Raw genomic sequence first — 13,383 nt, forward strand, 5'->3', positions numbered from 1 at the left:
ACCAGCTAAAAATTCAAATGGACAATTCACCAATTACTTGGAAATGTAGAATGTATGGTAGATTTCTTCTGCTTTGCAAACTAGTGCAATGTCTTAAACTATTTTTGAGAAAATGTTTCGTTCAATATTAGCCTTTTTTGTTTTTTTTTTTTTGGAGACAGAATTTCACTCTTGTTGCTCTGGCTGGAGAGCGATTCTCCTGCCTCAGCCTCCCAAATAGCTGGGATTACAGGCATGTGCCACCATGCTCTGCTAATTTTGCTTTTTTAGTAAAGATGGGGTTTCTCCATGTTGGTCAGTCTGGTCTCAAACTCCTGACCTCAGGTGATCTGCCCACCTCAGCCTCCCAAACGGCTGGGATTACAGGCATGAGCCACCGCGACTGGCTATTAGCTTTCTTAGACTTTCTTTCCAAACAACCTAAGTTATTATTCATGTAAGTAGGCCCATGGGAGAACTAAAATAAAAAAGAGCTTAAGGCAAAAGTGAGCTGATTTCATTCAACATTCATCTCAATAATAGAGTTAAAAAATGGAAGAAGTTCAAATTCTATTAACGTGATTCTGCATTTGGCCCTAAGTGAACTGCACACTCCGCTATTTGAATCAGCCAATGGTTACGAAAAAGAAGACTCTTAGTTAGGTAAAATTTTCCAATAGTTATCTGATAAATTAGATGTAAACAAGCATATGGTTTAAATTGGTACGATTCCTTTACTTTAAAATATCTCAAGGTGATTTCTAATGGAGAAAGGCAGAGTGCTCTCTTTTCAGAGACCAAGTTTATTCTTATTCCGATAGGAAGACATATTTTAAGCATTCAAGACAGTCTTCATGCAAGATTCCACTATTAAACAGGAAAAGGAGAATTTTAAAAATTAACAATTCACTTAAACATTTTAGATATTGGCCTGATGAGACCTTTTGTAAACCATTTAGATTCACTTGAAGCCTGCTTCCTCCTTTTAAAACTTATTTTATGTTACTTTATTTTAAGGGAAGCAAGGCTTGAAATGCTTTAACACCCCCTCAGAGACTGTTTTGCTATTACATAGCCCATAAAAAGCAATGTTTGGATGATTTAAGGGGAAATGAATCAGAAATTTAAAGATTCAGTTTTCCTTGTATAACTCAAGTTGGTTTTTTTCTCCCCCTCCAGATTCAATAGAAATGGCCCTTAGGGTAAAACACATCTTGGATTTTATTAAAACAAAAAATATTATCTATGAACATGGAGATAGTAATGTCTATTATAAAATGTTTTTATTTTAAAACATTTAGACACTAAATCTTACATTTTTCCATGGATTCACAAGGGATTTAACATTTTTCCCAATTTCTGCAGAAGGAACAATTTTCTTGCATTGAATCTGGTCAAATAAATTCTGTGTTTCAGAGCTGGGTGGAAATGTGATCTCAGCTCCCCAGGGGATGTTTTCATGAGGTTTCTCTCAAAAGCTATTTTAGGCTTCTCAGTTACACACCCTGAAGGGCTGATGATGCTGTTGTAGTCTAGGGTATCTCTGGGACTGGTTGGCAATATTTTAAATATGGTTATTCCTCATAGATTCAATATTTATTTCTTCTAACATTTAAAATAAGATTTTCATTTAGGCATTGAACTTGTGTGATACAAGCATTTCTAAATGGGTTAATAAGTGGCTTCACCCTCCACTGATATAAAGGAAAAGGGAGTCAACAAATTGCTTTTCTCTCCTCACTCTCCCCTACTGACTGAAACAGGAAAATTCTATCATGTTTCTGGGCTGCAAGCTCCTCATCTGTAAATGAGAGTGTTTAATCTCTGGGATCCCTCCCATAGCTGATGGGCAGTGTTGGCACACAGTAATTATTTGTGAAGTGGTAACATTTGTTTTTATTGATGACCTCACTTCATGGTGAGTATTGGAATATCTTAGTTTTAAATTCCTCTGGGATATCCCATACTCAAATATAATTACAAAGGTTATAATTATTAATAATCTTTGTAAAAATATATGTACATATCTTCCAGATAGCAGCATGGCATGGTAGGAAGAACCTAGACTTTGACTCAAAGGTCTTGCACTTAAGTCTTGCCTCATTACTTATTGGCTGTGTAATCTTAGGAAATTTTCTTCATTTTTAAAAAAGGTTCACTTTCTTCATCTGTAAAATGGAGATGAAGGTAATACTATTCGGCATAGTTCTTCGTTGCAAATAGTAGAATCTACTCTAGTTTAGGCAAAGAAAACAAATTATCGAAATATTAAGCAACTCACAGAATCTCCTGGAGGGCAAGAGAAGCAGACTTAGGAAGTATCAGGCCAGAAACATCAAATCACACTGTACGATCTGCTCCATTGAAAACGTCGTCACTGCAAATGCTTGGCAACAACTCTGCTTCTTGCAGAGACACTGTAGCTTGCATTGATAATGCTTGGAACTAGATGCCAGGAGCTCAGCCACTGAGCTCCTGTGGTCATGTTTACCTGGAATGGACACCATGCATGTCTACCTCGTTGTAGCATTACCTTCCAAGCTGGGACTCACATGGATGCAAAGACTCATGCTCTCAGGTCAGCAGCAAGGGAGCCTGAAACAGTGAGTTCTGGCCCCACTTTGTGGAGTGACAATGTGGAAAACTCTCCAAACTCATAAAAGATGTTTAGAACATATTAGGCATTCTCAAACTACTCCACCCAGGTGAGAATCAACACCCCAAGTAAGAACCCCTGCACTATGTGTATGGTAATTACTGCCTTTTAAAGCTTGTTTTACTATTTAAAGAAAAACAAGGTAGACGAAGCTTAAAAATAAAAATTGCTAGAAAATCTAGATAAATGTGCTATCTTTTTTATTTTGAATATATATTACATATATGATTATAAAATTTGTATTATAAAAATTCATGATCAGGGAAGAGAAGGCAAAAAAGGGTATTCAAATAGGAAGAAGAGGAAGTCAAATTGTCTGTTTGCAATGACATGATTGTATATTTACAAAACCCCATCATCTCCGCCCAAAAACTCCTTAAGCTGATAAGCAACTTCAGCAAAGTCTCAGATACAAAATCAATGTGCAAAAATCACAAGCATTCCTATACACCAATAACAGAGAGCCAAATCATGAGTAAACTCCCATTCACAATTGCTGCAAAGAAAATAAAATACCTAGGAATACAACTTATGAGGGATATGAAGGACCTCTTCAAGGAGAACTACAAACCGTTGCTCAAGGAAATAAGAGAGGACACAAACAGATGGAAAAAAATTCCATGCTTGTGGACAGGAAGAATCAATATCATGAAAATGGCCATACTGCCCAAAGTAATTTATAGATTCAATGCTGTCCCCATCAAGCTACCATTGACTTTCTTCACAGAACTAGAAAAAACTACTTTAAATTTCATATGGAACCAAAAAAGAGCCCATATAGCCAAGACAATCCTAAGCCAAAAGAACAAAGCTGGAGGCATCATGCTACCTGACGCTACAGTAACCAAAACAGCATGTTACTGGTACCAAAACAGATATAGAGACCAATGGAACAGAACAGAGGCCTCAGAAATAACACCACACATCTACAACCATCTGATCTTCAACAAACCCAACAAAAACAAGCAATGGGGAAAGGATGCCCTGTTTAATAAATGGTGCTGGGAAAATTGGCTAGCCATATGCAGAAAACAGAAACTGGACCCCTTCCTTACACCATATACAAAAATTAACTCAAGATGGATTAAAGACTTAAATGTAAAACCTAAAATCATAAAAACTCCAGAAGAAAACCTAGACAATACCATTCAGGACATCGGGATACACAAAGACTTTATGACTAAAACACCAAAAGCAATTGCAATAAAAGTGAAAATTGACAAATGGGATCTAATTGAACTAAAGAGCTTCTGCTCAGCAAAAGAAACTATCATCAGAGTCAACAGGCAACCTACAGAATGGGAGGAAATTTTTGCAATCTATCCATCTGACAAAGGGCTAATATCCAGAATATACAAAGAACTTAAACAAATTTACAAGAAAAAAACAACATGAAAAAGTGGGCAAAGGATATGAACAGGCACTTCTCAAAAGAAGACATTTATGTGGCCAAGAAACATGGGGAAAAAAGCTTGTCAACACTGGTTATTAGAGAAATGCAAATCAAAACCATAATGAGATACCATCTCACACCAGTTAGAATGGTGAACATTAAAAAGTCTGGAAACAACAGATGCTGGCAAGGATATGGAGAAATAGGAACACTTTTACACTGTTGGTGGGAGTGTAAATTAGTTCAACCATTGTGGAAGACAGTGTGGCGATTCCTCAAGGATCTAGAACCAGAAGTACCATTTGACTCAGCAATTCCATTACTGGGTATATGCCCAAAGGATTATAAATCATTCTAGTATAAAGACGTGTGCACATGTATGTTTATTGCAGCACTATTTACAATAGCAAAGACTTGGAACCAACCCAAATGCCCATCAATGATAAACTGGATAAAGAAAATGTGGCACATATACACCATGGAACACTATGCAGCCATAAAAAAGAATGAGTTCATGTCCTTTGCAGGGACATGGATGAAGCTGGAAACCATCATCCTCAGCAAACTAACACAGAAACAGAAAACCAAACACCTCATGTTCTCACTCATAAGTGGGAGTTGAACAATGAGAGCATGTCGACACAGGAAAGGGAACATCACACACCAGAGCCTGTCGGGGTTTGGGGGGAAAGGGGAGGGACAGCATTATGACAAATACCTAATGCATGCAGGGCTTAAAATCTAGATGACGGGTTGATAGATGCAGCAAACCACCATGGCACATGTATACCTATGTAACAAACCTGCACATTCACCACATGTGTCCCAGAACTTAAAATTTAAAAAAATTCATGAAGTACAAAAAATTGTAGAGAAGAAGTAAGTGCCACCTAGTAATTCTACCAGCCAACAACTACTCTTACCATTTTGGTTCATATCCAGCCAACCATCCAACGTAGATATAATTATATATACATTAGACATATATACCTATATCATACATATATACAATTTTATTTATATATTATACACACAATAATTACATGTGATTTTTTTAATTTAATTAATTAATTAATTTTTTTTAAGATGGAGTTTTGCTCTGTCACCCAGGCTCGAGTGCATTGGTGAGATCTCGGTTCACTGCAACCTCTGCCTCCTGGGTTCAAGCGATTCTCATGCCTCAGCCTCCCAAGTAGCTGGGATTACAGATGCATGCCACCATGCCCAGCTAATTTTTGTACTTTTTGTAGAGACAGCGTTTCACCATGTTGGTCAGGCTGGTCTTGAACTCCTGGCCTCAAGTGATCTGCCTGCCTCGGCCTTCCAAACTGCTGGGATTACAGGCGTGAGCCATTGTGCCTGGCCCTCAATTTTAAAGATTTAAATAATATATCATGGCCATATTTTCATGCCAATAAATATTGATCAACATTATCACTTTTAATGGCTGCATATTGTGCTGTTATATGAATATAAAATACTTTTTTCACTAATCACATATTCACAGGTAGTTTCCAGATTTTTGCTTTTAACAACAGAGTTATGATGATTATCTGTATAACCAAATACATACTTGGAGTAATTCTTTTTTTTCTTTTTTTACTCTTTTTTTCTCTAACCTTGTCTTCATGCTTTATTTCATTAATTTGATCTTTAATCACAGATACCCTTTCTTCCACTTGATCAAATCAGCTATTGAAGCTTGTGCAGGCATCACGTAGTTCTCATGCCATGGTTTTCAGCTCCATCAGGTCATTTAAGGTCTTCTCTACACTGTTTATTCTAGTTAGCCATTGATCTAACCTTTTTTCAAGGTTTTTAGCTTCCTTGCAGTGGGTTTGAACATGCTCCTTTAGCTCAGAGAAGTTTATTATTACTGACCTTCTGAAGCCTACTTCTGTCACCTTGTCAAAGTCATTCTCCATCCCGCTTTGTTCCATTGCTGGCGAGGAGCTGCTATCCTTTGGAGGAGAAGAGGAGCTCTGGTTCTTAGAATTTTCAGCTTTTCTGCTCTGGTTTCTCTCCATCTTTGTGGTTTTATCTACCTTTGGTCTTTGATGTTGGTGACCTACAGATGGGGTTTTGGTGTAGATGTCCTTTTTTTTGATGTTGATGCTATTCCTTTCTGTTTGTTAGTTTTCATTCTAACAGTCAGGTCCCTCAGCTGCAGGTCTGTTGGAGTTTGCTGGAGGTCTACTCCAGACCCTGTTGGCCTGAGTGTCACTAGTGGAGGCTGCAGAACAGCAAATATTGCTGCCTGATCCTTCCTCTGGAAGCTTTGTCCCAGAGGGGCACCCACCTATATGAGGTGTCTGTCGGCCCCTACTGGGAGGTGTCTCCCAGTTAGGCTACACGAGGGTCAGGGACCCACTTGAGGAGGCAGTCTGTCCATTCTCAGAGCTCAAATGCCATGCTGGGAGAACCACTGCTCTCTTTGGAGCTGTCAGACAGGGATGTTTAAGTCTGCAGAAGTTTTCTGCTGCCTTTTGTTCAGCTATGCCCTGCCCACAGAGGTGGGGTCTGTAGAGGCAGTAGGCTTTGCTGAGCTGCAATGGGTTCTGCCCAGTTCAGGCTTCCCGGTCACTTTGGTTACCTACTCAAGCCTCAGCAATGGTGGATGCCCCTCCCCTAGCCAGGCTGCCGCCTTGCAGTTTGATCTCAGACTGCTGCGCTAGCAGTGAGCAAGGCCCCGTGGGTGTTGGACCCACCAAGCCAGGCACAGGAGAGGATCACCTTGTCTGTCGGTTGCTAAGACCTTGGGAAAAGCGCAGTATTTGGGCAGAAGTGTCCCATTTTTCTGGGTACAGTCTGACACAGCTTCCCTTGGCTAGGAAAGGGAAATCCCCTGACCCCTTGTGCTTCCTGGGTGAGGCGACACCCCGCCCTGCTTCAGCTCGCCCTCCATGGGCTGCACCCACTGTCCAACCAGTGCCAAGGAGATGAACCAGGTACCTCAGTTGGAAATGCAGAAATCACCCATCTTCTGCATCAGTCATGCTGGGAGCTGCAGACAGGAGCTGTTCCTATTTGGCCATCTTGGAATGGAGTGTGTTGCTGTTCCTATTCGGCCATCTAGGAATGGAGCTTGTCCTTTTTTTTTTCTTTTTTCTTTTTTCTTTTCTTTTTTTTTTTTTTGTGATGGAGTCTCTCTCTGTTGCCCAGACTGGAGTGCAGTGGCATGATCTTGGCTCACTGCAACCTCCGCCTCCAGGGTTCAAGCAATTCTTCTGCCTCAGCCTCCTGAGTAGCTGGGACTCCAGTTGCCCACCACCACGCCCAGCTAATTTTTATATTTTTTTTTTTTACTGGAGATGGGGTTTTACTGTATTGCTCAGGCTGGTCTCAAACTCCTGAGCTCAGGCAGTCCACCTGCCTCAGCCTCCCAAAGTGCTAGGATTACAGGTGTGAGCTACCAAGCCTGGCCAAGTAATTCTTTATGATGAATTTATAGAACTAGAATCGCTGCTGTTTCAAAGTGTAACAACTGAAAAGACTTTGATACATGCAGCCAAATTAGCCTCAGAAAATTTGTAACAATTTCTACTTCCACAGCATTTGCATATCTATTTCCCCATATTATCACTGACACTAAGTATTATCAACCTTTTTTATTTTGATCAATTTGCTAGGAGAAAAATATTTCATTAATATTTAACTTGCATTTCTTTATTTACTGTTTACATATATTTCATACAAATTTATTTTCCACTTATATTTCTTTATTTGTGAGCTCTGTGTTTATATCCTTCATCCACTAATGGATTGATGTTCACTTTTCATTGGTTTTTAGAGCTCATCATATATAAAGATATTGAATATTTGTCTTCTATATGTCCTCCACATACCTTTTCTTTTGAGTTCAAAAATACATATAGCAAAGTGTGCAAGTCTTAAGTTTACAACTCCATATGCATATATCACAACCACCACCCAGATCTAGCAAATAACAGTTCTAGTACCCAAGAAGGGCCTTCATGTTCCTCCCCAGTAAATACCTTCCACAGAGGTAACCACTGTCCTGACACCATGGATTAGTATTGCCTCTTCATATAAATGGAATCCTACATGGAAAGGAGCCATTATGTCTGGGAATGTCATCTATGCTGATTCACGAAAAATAGCCCACCTCTCTGAGCTACAATTCACCAATCAGTGAAATGAGGATAATAATAGTACTTTTCTCATATGGTGGTTGTGGAGATAAATGAGTTAATGCAAGTAATTATGTTATAAGCAAATATTAATTTAATGAGGTAATAAAATTCTAGAACAGTGTTTGGCCTGTGGTAAATAGTAATACTTCATTAAGTGTTAGCTACTAGTATTATGCTACTGGGTGGTTACCTTTGCTAATTTTTTATTTAGAGTTTTTGTATTGATAATTGTAAATGAGTTTTGTATCGATAATTGTAAATGAGTTTAGTCATGCCGTGTGTGTGTGTGTGTGTGTGTGTGCGTGTACTAGTCTTGTCTTGTTTTGATATTGAGTTATGCTCATAAATGACACCTTTATCTATGTTCATGTTCATTCCAGAAGTTTTGGAATGACCCTTTACTGCTTGCATCCACCTGAGAACACTACCAAATATGTCACCCAGATACCTCTCAGATCTGCTGACTTCTTCATCACTGTCTTCTTCACTCTTGTTTCTGCCTCCATCATCATTCTGCTTGTCCAGTGTTATAAGTGATCTCCCCATTTCTAAACATGTACCCCTTCCTGTGGTACTTAGGTTAAAACTCTAAGATCCTTATCATGGTCTACCAGGCTCTTCATATTATGGCCCTGCTTCTCCATCCCTGGCTTGCACCAGGGTTCCTCTTACCCCCTGCTCTGGACATACTCCCTGCCCAGAAACACACTCCCCTGTCCCTAGCCTGGCCAATCCCTCCACATTCTTTCTCACTGAAGCCTTTCCTAATGTGGAACTATCCAACAGACTTCCCTGGGTAATCATTCATCTCACCCTTCACTCTCTTAGCACTCACATAATGTATAATTATGCATGTATTTGTGTGGTTGTTTAATATCTGCCTCTTAGCTCTAGGAGTTACTCCTTTGTTTGCCACTTTAGCTAGCATAATGCTTTGTACATAAGAGTTGCTCAATCAATATTGATGAAATTAGTGAGAGGTTCCCAGTCTCACTGTGGAGACAGATACAGAAACAATAGCAATGAGAGGAAAAGCCAAAACAGATGTATGAAAACAGATGTTGGGAGCACAAAAAAGGAAGAAACAAACTCCACCTGGGGAACCCTCCCATTAGCAGGTAACAGAAAGAGTTGCTCATTGATTAGCTAACCTCCATTTGAATGTTATTCTCTGACAGTTGACAATGTTGATGGCACTGTATTGCTGTTTAACACACAGGGAAGGAGCTGACTCTCTACCAGATATTAGATGCAAAAGTCCCAAAGGATTCAAGGAGGTAAACATTCATCTGAACTCCTGGCTCACACACAAAGGACAAAGGCACCTCTGAAGGGGGCAGACGTCTTCTGCACCCACAGTCCTGTTTATTTTCTCCTCCAGTGGAGGGGGTAACATAGGTCAGCTGGAATGGTGCATCCTGATGAATATTTATTGACCCAAAATGTCATGCTGACAGACATGTGGACAGGCAGAGAAAGATTTCTCTTACAGAGGCCTTCCTTCTCTGCTCCCATGGTTCTGACACAGCTGACATTTCCCTACATGGGTCCTGACTTCTCCAGCTGCTCCTGGGGATGCTGGTGTCTCTCTGATGGGGTCACTGAAGACACTATTCCACATTCTTTCTTGGGGGCTGTGCTGCCACTCTGGCCTCTCACAAATGGTGGTCTTAAGATGTTGGTTTCCCATTCTTCCAGCCAGCACATGCACAATCAGCTAGCCAGTCTCAATTCCAGTCTCTTCTCCACCAGCTCTTCCCCCTCCTCCTGGATTTCATTGTCAGGGTCATAGGTGGCCAAAATTAACTGTGCATTTTGAAGAGGGAAGTCCTAGATGACACCCAAAATCATCTTTGTGATTAAAAAAAATGGGTTCTGTTTTTGCTATGAAATGTAGATGTGGGGTCACAAATGTGACCCTTTTCTCTCTTACATTCCTAATATTTTTCTCCATTTTCTGTTTTTTCTTTCCCATTTCTCCCATCAAAGCTTGTTTTATTTAATTAATTTTTATTTAAAAAACTTTTTATTGTTAAATATATTGTAAGTACCAAAAAACCATAAAAAGAGAATGTACAAGTTAAAATAATGGTTTTAAAGGTATAACTCTTGTAAACACTACCCATGATAAGAGAACTTTTCCAGCCACCTCAGAAGCCCTCTACATGCCCATCTCTCAAACATCTCCCCTCTTCCAGCAAAAGTAACCATTGTCCTAACTTTTATTGCAACCACTTCTCACTTTTTAAAAATAGTCTTATCACCTAAGTGTATATTCCTAAACACCTGTTTAGCTTTACCTGTTTTTGATAAACATCTTTTAAGTGCCTTTTAATCCATAGGCTTCTCCTTCATCTCCTTATTTTTCCTTACAATTAATTCATTGAAAGAAATGCAACACTTAATCTAAAGAGGTTCCTACAGTCTAGAATTAGCTGGTTGCTTCCCCACAGTAAAGTTTACTCTGTTCCTTTAGTCTCTGTGTTTCTGATTGTATCTAAGTGACCAATCCAGGTCCTCCTCCTCCTTCTTCTTTCTTCTTTCTTCTTGTTTTAAAGCATAGGACCTCACTATTAGGTGCTCTTCCTTAGAGGTTACGTATGTCTCAATGTCTCTCTTTTTGTGATGTTAGTAGTCATTGATGTTTAATAGCTTTGATTTTTGCAAAATTTGTGAGTCCGCAGCTTTCTGATCAATCTTGCACTGCTCTGTAATCTCGTATTTCTCTTTTTCTGTGTCAAGGATCTCACCTTCCTGATGTCTGGGCTTCTGCAGCTTCTTCTTTGTGAAGTAAGCATCAGTAAGATGTTTTGGGGTTTTTACATTGCTGATATCAATTCTGGTTGAGGTGCAATGACAAATTTCTGGTGTGTTCTTTGTAGAGGAACTCAATTGAGGACCAGAGGTCCAGTCACAAGTACCAACCAAGCCGCTAGCCAGCTGCTTCAGCAAAACCACCCTCTTGCTCCTGTGGTGTCCAATGAGGATGATCAGAATGGTCCTGGGGGTGATGCTGGCTCGCAGTTTTCTCACGTGCCGACTGAAGGGTATTTTGCCATGGCTCAACAGCTTTTGAGGCACGTCTTCAGTAGGATAATATCTAGGCATTTTGTGAAGTTTAATCACCCAGATACCACCATTCTTGTCACCACTAACTGGTTTTGTAACAGTTGCAAGAAGCTTCTTTTTCTTTTCAACCTTGGATTTAGTGGCTGAGTACTTCCTCTTGTACGTGGCCTTTCTAGAATACATAGCAGATCAGGAATATGTGCCAATTCTTCTGACAAGGGCAGGATTTCAGCTGCAACGGGGCTTCCCCTTCTTGGGCTTTTTAGCCCTGAGGTTACCCCTTTCCACTTTGCCACCAGCATTAGCCTTTTTGGCTTCGGGCTTCTTCTCTTTGGTATGCAGCTTCTCAACTTTTTCACCCATCATCTTGCAGGATGGGAAAGAGAACTCGAATTTGTTGAAATTTAAGTACCCATGTGGTTTTTGTTTCTTCGGTGGCACACTTTACATAGTAAAAACAAAAGGAAACCTTAAAAATTTTAAACTTTTATTTACCAATTTTCCAAAAACTAGTTGGTTCCCTAGCATCTTCTGAAGATAATCAATTTAGGTTTTTTGGCAGGGGGTGGACGTGGGGATGGGGGCAATTTTATTTTATTGTGGTAAGAACACAACATGAGATCTACCCTCAGGAAACTTTTAAGTGTACAAGACCTTATTGTTGCCTGTATGTTCTATATTATAATGCAGATATCTAGAGCTTATCATCCTGCTTAACTGAAACTTTATGCCTGTTTATTGATAACTCCCCACTTCTCACTTCTCCCAGTTCCTGGCTACCACCATTCTATCCTTTGCTTCTATCAATTTGACTATTTTAGATACCTCATATAAGTAGAATCATGCAGTATTTTTCTTTCTATGACTGGCTTATTTCACTTAATGAAATATCCTCAAGGTTGATATGTTGTTTCATATTGCAGAATTTCCTTCTTTTTAAAGGCTGAATAGTATTCTATTGTATGTATATATCACATTTTCTTTATCCATTCATAGTTTGATGGATATCAAGGTTATTTCCATATCTTGGCTATTGTGAATAGTGTCTCAATGAACAGGAGAGTGCTAATATATCTTCAGGATCCTAATTTTGATTATTTTGGATAAATACCCAGAAGTGGGATTGCTGAATAATATGGTATGTGATTTAGTTCAGCTTTTAATTTTTTGAGGAAACTCCATGCTGTTTTTCATAGTAGCTGTAGCAAATTGATTCCCATCATCAGTGTGGCAAAACTGAAAATCTTGCACTCTGTTGGTTAGAATCAGTTTGGTTTTTTAGAGCTGATTTTAAAGTAGTTAAATAGGCAACTACTCGTGTTGCACTTTGACATTCCTTCCTCTCTCACACACATCACAGGGAGAGAGAGGATTCAAGGAGAAGAAACCCACAGCCTCTGAGTCAGGGGAGAAGTTAGGCCAGCAGAAATGTTGGGACCCAAGGAGGAGCTCAGTAAGCAAGCAAGCAAGCCTCAGAATTGCTCAGGATGACCTCTCCTCTTCAAGTCAAATACATTTGTGTCTAAAGAGGATTATGTTGGCCACGCTCCCTTATAGTCAACACATGGGAAGGTATTAAAAAGAGGCCTCTCTGGAGACACTTTGGTTTCCTTTCATAGTCAGCATTGGATCCCTTCATGAGATGGAGCAATTTATCTTCCATTAATTCAAGTTCCTATGTTCAACCTCCTCCCCCACACCCTACAGGGAATGTCTGCAAACATCAAATGCTTCTCAAGTCACCTCCAATGCTGATTGGTGTCTCTCCTATTTTTTTCCTTTAGTAATAGCTAGGGACTGTGGTTTGGGGCTGCTTTGGAGTATGAGTTGGGGGGTGAGATGAAGAGGCAAGTAGTCTAGCAAAACTTTTCAAGTTGAGATTAGAGTTTCCAGCAGGGTCCTAATTGTCCTTTGAACAAGTCTAAAGGCTTCTTCTTATAATTTTTTAATTGATGTATAATTCACATGCCTATAATTTACTGTTAGGAAGTGTGCAATTCGGTGGCTTTTAATATATTCAAAAGGTTGTGCAGCTATTATCACTGTGTAATTCTAGAATATATTCATTGCTCCTGAAAGAAACCCTGACACAGTAGCAGGCACTCTGCATCCTCCCTCCCCGCTCCACCCAA

The 13,383-nt window shown here is 39.6% G+C and overlaps 1 pseudogene; it reads right to left on the reverse strand.

Annotated features, from left to right (window-relative positions):
* Positions 1 to 5,246: 5,246 nt before the first annotated feature.
* LOC100980563 (large ribosomal subunit protein eL6-like) lies at positions 5,247 to 11,617 on the reverse strand (annotated as a pseudogene).
* Positions 11,618 to 13,383: the final 1,766 nt, after the last annotated feature.

The sequence above is a fragment of the Pan paniscus genome, chromosome 1, assembly GCF_029289425.2.
Source record: "Pan paniscus chromosome 1, NHGRI_mPanPan1-v2.0_pri, whole genome shotgun sequence".
Lineage (NCBI taxonomy): Eukaryota > Metazoa > Chordata > Mammalia > Primates > Hominidae > Pan > Pan paniscus.